Source organism: Arachis hypogaea, chromosome 10, assembly GCF_003086295.3.
Source record: "Arachis hypogaea cultivar Tifrunner chromosome 10, arahy.Tifrunner.gnm2.J5K5, whole genome shotgun sequence".
NCBI classification, from domain to species: domain Eukaryota; kingdom Viridiplantae; phylum Streptophyta; class Magnoliopsida; order Fabales; family Fabaceae; genus Arachis; species Arachis hypogaea.
Window position 1 is genome coordinate 45,524,173 of NC_092045.1, and position 9,688 is coordinate 45,533,860.

The window sequence follows — 9,688 nt, forward strand, 5'->3', positions numbered from 1 at the left end:
AATGGGCACCAGCCCGGCGTTTAACACCAGAAATGGCACAAAACGTGATTTTGCATGCCACTTGGTGCAGGGATGACTTTTCCTTGACACCACAGGATCTGTGGACCCCACAGGATCCCCACCAAACCCACCACCCTCTCTCTTCTTCACCCATTCACCAATCACCTCAATACCTCTTCCCCAAAAAACCCCCACCTATCAAATCCCACTATCATCTTCACTCTTTCATTTTCACACACACTAAACACTACTTCTTCCCCTTTTGGCCGAACCACAAAGCCATCTCCCTCTCCTCTATTTCTCCTTCTTCTACTCTCTTCTTTCTTCTTTTGTTCGAGGACGAGCAAACCTTTTAAGTTTGGTGTGGTAAAAGCATTGCTTTTTGTTTTTCCATAACCATTTATGGCATCCAAGGCCGGAGAAACCTCTAGAAGGAGGAAAGGGAAGGCAAAAGCTTTCACCTCCGAGTCATGGGAGATGGAGAGATTCATCTCAAGGGTGCATCAAGACCACTTCTATGAAGTTGTGGCCATGAAGAAGGGTCAACTTTAATCAAAGGTTGGACCAAGTCCTCATAAACATTTGTGAAGAGGACGCTCAATGGAAGAGAAACTCAAGAGGAAAGCCGGTTCAACTGAGAAGGCATGACCTCAAGCCCATCACTAAGAAAAGGATGGAGCAAACAAGAGACCCCTCTCATCAAGAGATCCCTGAGATGCCTCAAGGGATGCACTTTCCTCCACAAGACTATTGGGAGCAACTAAACACCTCCCTAGGAGAATTGAGTTCCAACATGGGACAACTAAGGGTGGAGCACCAAGAACATTCCATCCTCCTCCATGAAATTAGAGAAGATCAAAGAATCATGAGAGAGGAGCAACAAAGACAAGGAAGAGACATTGAGGAGCTCAAGCACTCCATAAGGCCTTCAAGAGGAAGAACAAGCCGCCATCACTAAGGTGGACCCGTTCTTTAATCTCCTTGTTCTTTACTTTATTATTTTTCGAATTTTATGCTTATGTTTATCTATGTTTGTGTCTTTTGATCATTAGTGTCTTAGTGTCTATGCCTTAAAGTTATGAATGTCCTATGAATCCATCACCTCTCTTAAATAAAAACGTGCTTAATTGAAAAGGAAGAATTGCATGAATTTTGAATTTTATAACAGTTTAATTATCTTGATGTGGTGGCAATATTTTTGTTTTCTGAATGTATGCTTAAACAGTGCATATGTATCTTGAATTTGTGGTTCATGAATGTTGGCTCTTGAAAGAATGATGAAAAAGGAGACATGTTACTGAGGATCTGAAAAATCATAAAAATAATTCTTGAAGCAAGAAAAGCATTTCTATTCAAAAAAAAAAAATCGAAAAAAAAAGAGAGAAAAAGATAAACGAAAAAATATATAGAAATAAGAGTTGTGATCCAAGGCAAATAATAGTGTGCTTAAGAACCCTGGACACCTCTAATTGGGGACTTTAGCAAAGCTGAGTCACAATCTGAAAAGGTTCACCCAATTATGTGTCTGTGGCATGTATGTATCCGGTGGTAATACTGGAAGACAGAGTGCTTTGGGCCACAGCCAAGACTCAATAAGTAGCTATGTTCAAGAATCATCATACTTTACTAGGAGAATCAATAACACTATCTGGATTCTAAGTTCCTAAAGAAGCCAACCATTCTGAATTTCAAAGGATAGAGTGAGATGCCAAAACTATTCAGAGGCAAAAAGCTAAAAGCCCCGCTCATCTAATTAATACTGATCTTCATAGATGTTTTTGGAATTCATAGAATATTCTCTTCTTTTTACCTTATTTGATTTTCAGTTGCTTGAGGACAAGCAACAATTTAAGTTTGGTGTTGTGATGAGCGGATAATTTGTATGCTTTTCGGCATTGTTTTTAGTATGTTTTTGGTATGATATAGTTAGTTTTTAGTATATTTTTATTAGTTTTTAGTTAAAATTCACTTTTCTGGAATTTACTATGAGTTTGTGTGTTTTTCTGTGATTTCAGGTATTTTCTGGCTGAAATTGAAGGACCTGAGCAAAAATCTGATTCAGAGACTAAAAAGGACTGCAGATGCTGTTGGATTCTGACCTCCCTGCACTCGAAGTGGATTTTCTGGAGCTACAGAAGCCCAATTGGCGCGATCTCAACGGCGTTGAAAAGTAGACATCCTGGGCTTTCCAGCAATATATGATAGTCCATACTTTGTCCAAGATTTGATGGCCCAAACCGGCGTTCAAAGTCACCCTCAGAAATCCCAGCGTTAAACGCTGGAACTGGCACCCAAATGGGAGTTAAACGCCCAAACTGGCACTAAAGCTGGCGTTTAACTCCAAGAAGAGTCTCTGCACGAAATTTCTTCATTGCTCAGCCCAAGCATACACCAAGTGGGCCCGGAAGTGGATTTTTATGTCATTTACTCATTTCTGTAAACCTTAGGCTACTAGTTTTCTATAAGTAGGACCTTTTGCTATGGTATTTGTATCATCTTTCAATCTGAAGAGTCTTTCGATCTTTGGATCTTTTGATCACTTTGGGAGGCTGGCCATTCGGCCATGCCTAGACCTTGTTCTTATGTATTTTCAACGGTGGAGCTTCTACACACCATAGATTAAGGTGTGGAGCTCTGCTGTACCTCGAGTATTAATGCAATTACTATTGTTCTTCCATTCAATTCCGCTTGTTCTTGTTCTAAGATATCACTTGTTCTTCAACTTGATGAATGTGATGATCCGTGACACTCATCATCATTCTCACCCATGAACAAGGTGACTGACAACCACTATTGTTCTACAAAGCAACAAGGCTCTAGTGTTTATCTCTTGGATTCTTTAACCGGAATCTTCGTGGTATAGGCGAGAACTGATGGCGGCATTCAAGAGAATCCGGAAGGTCTAACCTTGTCTGTGGTTTTCTGAGTAGGATTTAATGACTGAATGACTGTGACGTGCTTCAAACTCCTAGCAGGCGGGGCGTTAGTGACAGACGCAAAAGAATCGATGGATTCTATTCCGGCCTGACCGAGAACCGACAGCTGAATTCCGCTATGCTGTGATAGAGCATATGCAATCGCTTTCACTAAGAGGATGGGAGGTAGCCATTGACAACGGTGAAACCCTACACAAGCTTGCCATGGAAAGGAATAAGAAGGATTGGATGAAGACAGTAGGAAAGCAGAGAGACGGAAGGGAAGGCATCTTCATGCGCTTATCTGAAGTTCCTACCAATGAATTACATAAGTACCTCTATCTTTATCTTTGTGTTATTTTCGTTCATCACCATATCCATTTGAGTTTGCCTGACTAAGATTTACAAGATGACCATAGCTTGCTTCATACTAACAATCTCCGTGGGATCGACCCTTACTCGCGTAAGGTTTATTACTTGGACGACCCAGTGCACTTGCTGGTTAGTTGTGCGAAGTTGTGTAATGCCATGGTACTGAACTACCAAGTTTTTGGGGTTCATGACCGGGGATTATGAGAGTTGTGAAAAGTATTTTTCACAATTTCGCGCACCACCAGCCAAGCCTCAACAGATCACTGCTCCAACAGCAAGATTGATAGAAATCAACAAGCTCTTGTGATGATAAGTTGAAACCTCGGTCTAATAAAATTAGACACGGCTTCACAGCCAGCCAGGCTTCAACAGATCATCATGAAACTCTAGAATTCATTCTTAGGAATTCTGAAAAAAAAATACCTAATCTAAGCAACAAGATAAACCGTCAGTTGTCCATACTCGAACAATCCCCGGCAACGGCGCCAAAAACTTGGTGCACGAAATTGTGATCAATACTTTTCACAACTCAATTAATCCCCGGTGATGAACCCAAAAACTTGGTGTTCAATACCATGGCATAAACACAACTTCGCACAACTAACCAATAAGTGTACTGGGTCGTCCAAGTAATAAACCTTACGCGAGTAAGGGTCGATCCCACAGAGATTGTTGGTATGAAGCAAGCTATGGTCACCTTGTAAATCTTAGTCAGGCAAACTCAAATGGTTATGAATGATGAATAAAACATAAAGATAAAGATAGAGATACTTATGTAATTCATTGGTGGGAATTTCAGATAAGCGTATGAAGATGCTTGGTCCCTTCCGTCTCTCTGCTTTCCTACTGTCTTCATCCAATCCTTCTTACTCCTTTCCATGGAAAGCTGTATGCAAGGGTTTCACCATTGTCAGTGGCTACCTCCCATCCTCTCAGTGGAAATGTTCAACGCACCCTGTCACGGCACGACTATCCATCTGTCGGTTCTCAATCAGCCGGAATAGAATCCAGTGATTCTTTTGCGTCTGTCACTAACGCCCCGCCTTCAGGAGTTTGAAACTCGTCACAGTCATTCAATCATTGAATCCTACTCAGAATACCACAGACAAGGTTTAGACCTTCCAGATTCTCTTGAATGCCGCCATCAGTTCTAGATTATACCACGAAGATTCCGGTTAAAGAATCCAAGAGATATCCACCCAATCTAAGGTAGAACGGAGGTGGTTGTCAGGCACGCGTTCATAGGTGAGAATGATGATGAGTGTCACGGATCATCACATTCATCAAGTTGAAGAACAAGTGATATCTTAGAACAAGAACAAGCGGAATTGAATAGAAGAATAGTAGTAATTGCATTAATACTCGAGGTACAGCAGAGCTCCACACCTTAATCTATGGTGTGTAGAAACTCCACCGTTGAAAATACATAAGAACAAGGTCTAGGCATGGCCGAATGGCCAGCCTCCCAATGATCAAAAGATCTAAAGATCAAAAGATTCCAAAGATCAGAAGATGAAAATACAATAGTAAAAGGTCCTACATATAGAAAACTAGTAGCCTAGGGTTTACAGAGATGAGTAAATGACATAAAAATCCACTTCCGGCCCCACTTGGTGTGTGCTTGGGCTGAGCATTGAAGAAATTTCGTGTAGAGACTCTTCTTGGAGTTAAACGCCAGCTTTTGTGCCAGTTCCGGCGTTTAACGCTGGGAATTCTGAGGGTGATTTTGAACGCCGGTTTGGGCCATTAAATCTTGGGCAAAGTATGGACTATCATATCTTGCTGGAAAGCCCAGGATGTCTACTTTCCAACGCCGTTGCGAGCACGCCAATTGGGCTTCTGTAGCTCCAGAAAATCCACTTTGAGTGCAGGGAGGTCAGAATCCAACAGCATCTGCAGTCCTTTTTAGTCTCTGAATCAGATTTTTGCTCAGGTCCCTCAATTTCAGCCAGAAAATACCTGAAATCACAGAAAAACACAATAACTCATAGTAAAGCCCAGAAAAGTGAATTTTAACTAAAAAATAATAAAAATATACTAAAAACTAACTAGATCATACTAAAAACATACTAAAAACAATGCCAAAAAGCGTATAAATTATCCGCTTATCAACCATCATAGAAAATACCTATGATGCTCCATTCAGAAAGCATGTCAGAGGGACACTTTCTGATTAATTGTTTGTATCTTTCCCAAGCTTCATAGAGGGATTCTCCTTCCTTCTGTCTGAAAGTTTGGACTTCCACTCTAAGCTTACTCAATTTTTGAGGTGGAAAGAACTTTGCCAAGAAGGCATTGACTAGCTTTTCCCAAGAGTTCAGGCTTTCTTTAGCTTGAGAATCCAACCATATTCTAGCTCTGTCTCTTACAGCAAAAGGGAATAGCATAAGTCTGTAGACCTCAGGGTCAACCCCATTAGTCTTGACAGCGTCACAGATTTGCAAGAATTCAGCTAAAAACTGATGAGGATCTTCCAATGGAAGTCCATGGAACTTGCAATTCTGTTGCATTAGAGAAACTAATTGAGGCTTAAGCTCAAAGTTGTTTGCTCCAATGGCAGGGATAGAGATGCTTCTCCCATAGAAGTCGGGAGTAGGTGCAGTAAAGTCACCCAGCACCTTCCTTGCATTGTTGGCATTGTTGTTGTTTTCGGCTGCCATGAGTCTTCTTCTTTGAAGATTTCTGTTAGGTCCTCTATAGAGAATTGTGCCTTAGCTTCCCTTAGCTTTTGCTTCAAGGTCCTTTCAGGTTCAGGGTCAGCCTCAACAAGAATGCTTTTATCTTTGCTCCTGCTCATATGAAAGAGAAGAGAACACGAAAATATGGAATCCTCTATGTCACAGTATAGAGATTCCTTGAGGTGTCAGAGGAAAAGAAAAATAGAAGGAAGAGGTAGAAAATTTGAACTTATCAAGAAAGATGGAGTTCGAATTGTGCATTAAGGAATAGTGTTAGTCCATAAATAGAAGGATGTGAGAAGAGGGGAAGTAATTTTCGAAAATTAAGTAAAAGATTTTAAAAAACATTTTGAAAAACTTTAATTGATTTTCGAAAACCAAGATTGAGAAAGAAGTAAAGTGATTTTTGAAAAAGATTTTGAAATTAGAAATAAAAAAGATTTGATTGAGAACTATTTTGAAAAAGATGTGGTTAAGAAGATATGATTGGTTTTAAAAAGATGTGATTGAGAAGATATGATTTGAAAAACATTTAAAAAGATTTGATTTTAAAAATAATAATTTGGCTAACAAGAAAAGATATGATTCAAACATTAAATCTTTCTCAACAGAAAAGGCAACATACTTGAAATGTTGAATCAAATCACTAATTGATAGCAAGTATTTTTGAAAATGGAAAGAAATTGATTTTGAAAAAGATTTGATTGAAAAGATATGATTTGAAAAAGATTTGATTTTGAAAAAATATTGAAAACTTGAAAAAAAATTGGATTGAAAACAAATTCTTCCCTCTTGTGCCATCCTGGCGTTAAACGCCCAGAATGGTGCACATTCTGGCATTTAACGCCCAAACTACTACCCTTTTGGGCGTTAAACGCCCAACCAGGCACCCTGGCTGGCGTTTAAACGCCAGTTTGCCCTTTTTCACTGGGTGTTTTGAACGCCCAGCTTTTTTTGTGTGATTCCTCTGCTGAATGTTCTGAATCTTCAATTCCCTGTAATATTGACTTGAAAAGACACAAATTAAAAATATTTTTGGATTTTTAATAATCAAAATGTAACTAAAATCAAATAACAATACATGCAAGACACCAAACTTAGCAGTTTGTATACTACTGACACTAACAAAATGAGAATGCATATGAGACACATAAACACTCAAGTCAAGAGAATTTAAAAATCAGAGCAAGTAAATCATCAAGAACAACTTGAAGATCACTGGAGACACATGAAAAATGCATGCAATTGACACCAAACTTAACATGAGACTCTAGACTCAAACAAGAAATATTTTTGGATTTTATGATTTTGAAAATGTTTTGGTTTTTTTTCGAAAATTAAGTGGAAAAGGAAATAAAGATATAAAAATTCTTAATGAGAATTCCAGGAATCATGCAATGTTAGTCTAAAGCTTCAGTCTAAAGGGATTAGACATGGCTAGTCAATTAGCTTTGGTGATGATAAGAACATCACCTTGAAACACTAGAATTCATTCTTAAGAACTCTGAAGAAAAATACCTAATCTAAGCAACAAGATGAACCGTCAGTTGTCCATACTCGAACAATCCCAGGCAACGGCGCCAAAAACTTGGTGCACGAAATTGTGATCAATACTTTTCACAACTCAAATAATTCCCGGTGATGAATCCAAAAACTTGGTGTTCAATACCATGGCATAAACACAACTTCGCACAACTAACCAGCAAGTGTACTGGGTCGTCCAAGTAATAAACCTTACGCGAGTAAGGGTCGATCCCACAGCGATTGTTGGTATGAAGCAAGCTATGGTCACCTTGTAAATCTTAGTCAGGCAAACTCAAATGGTTATGGATGATGAATAAAACATAAAGATAAAGATAGAGATACTTATGTAATTCATTAGTGGGAATTTCAGATAAGCGTATGGAGATGCTGTGTTCCTTCCGTCTCTCTGCTTTCCTACTGTCTTCATCCAATCCTTCTTACTCCTTTCCATGGCAAGCTGTATGTAGGATTTCACCGTTGTCAGTGGCTACCTCCCATCCTCTCAGTGAAAATGTTCAACGCACCCTGTCACGGCACGGCTAATCATCTGTCGGTTCTCAATTAGGTTGGAATAGAATCCAGTGATTCTTTTGCGTCTGTCACTAACGCCCAGCCTTCAGGAGTTTGAAGCTCGTCACAGTCATTCAATCATTGAATCCTACTCAGAATACCACAGACAAGGTTTAGACCTTCCGGATTCTCTTGAATGCCGCCATCAATTCTAGCTTATACCACGAAGATTCCGGTTAAAGAATCCAAGAGATATCCACCCAATCTAAGGTAGAACGGAGGTGGTTGTCAGGCACGCGTTCATAGGTGAGAATGATGATGAGTGTCACGGATCATCACATTCATCAAGTTGAAGAACAAGTGATATCTTAGAACAAGAACAAGCGAAATTGAATAGAAGAACAATAGTAATTGCATTAATACTCGACGTACAGCAGAGCTCCACACCTTAATCTATGGTATGTAGAAACTCCACCGTTGAAAATACATAAGAACAAGGTCTAGGCATGGCCATGAGGCCAGCCTCCAAACGTGATGAAAAGATCTAAAAATGATCCAAAGATGAAAATACAATAGTAAAAGGTCCTACTTATAGAGAACTAGTAGCCTAGGGTTTACAGAGATGAGTAAATGACATAAAAATCCACTTCCGGGCCCACTTGGTGTGTGCTTGGGCTGAGCATTGAAGCATTTTCGTGTAGAGACTCTTCTTGGAGTTAAACGCCAGCTTTTATGCCAGTTTGGGCGTTTAACTCCCATCCTTGTGCCAGTTCCGACGTTTAACGCTGGGAATTCTAATGGTGAGTTTGAACGCCGGTTTGGGCCATCAAATCTTGGGCAAAGTAAAAACTATCATATATTGCTGGAAAGCCCAGGAAGTCTATTTTCCAACGCCGTTGAGAGCGCACCAATTTGGCTTCTATAGCTCCAGAAAATCTACTTCGAGTGCAGGGAGGTCAGAATCCAACAGCATCTGCAATCCTTTTTAGTCTCTGAATCAAGTTTTTGCTCAGGTCCCTCAATTTCAGCCAGAAAATACCTGAAATCACAGAAAAACACACAAACTCATAGTAAAGTCCAGAAAAGTGAATTTTAACTAAAAACTAATAAAAATATACTAAAAACTAACTAGATCATACTAAAAACATACTAAAAACAATGCCAAAAAGCGTACAAATTATCCGCTCATCACCTACCATCCTTGTCTCTGGCCACTCCGCCGGCGACCACCGCCACCACCTCTGGCGGTCCCACACTTTATCTGTCCTCTCCTTCTCTTTCATATCCTCTCATATTTCTTACCTACACTCCACCTTGCTCTCTTTTTCTTCTCAAGGTTCATTTATACTCGCTCTTTGTTCTTGTCTCTTATTCTAGACTCTCTTTCTCTTACTAATTGCATTTAGTTTCTCCTTTTCTTTTCTTCTTAGATGCATTTCTATTACTTGATTCTTGCTTATTCGCTCTCTTTCTTTTCTTATTCTTCCATGGTGTTGATCTTTGAGTTTTATTTTGCTTTGATGGATCCTTTTGTTATTTCTTTCTTCTTTTATGACTATGTGGTGTTGTGTTATTGTTTGGTATTCCATTTGGGGTTTTACATGTTTAAATTTCTCCTATTTGCTCATGTATTGAATGTTGCACACCAAGTGTTTGATGAAAAGCACCCACACTATTTTAGCTCAATTT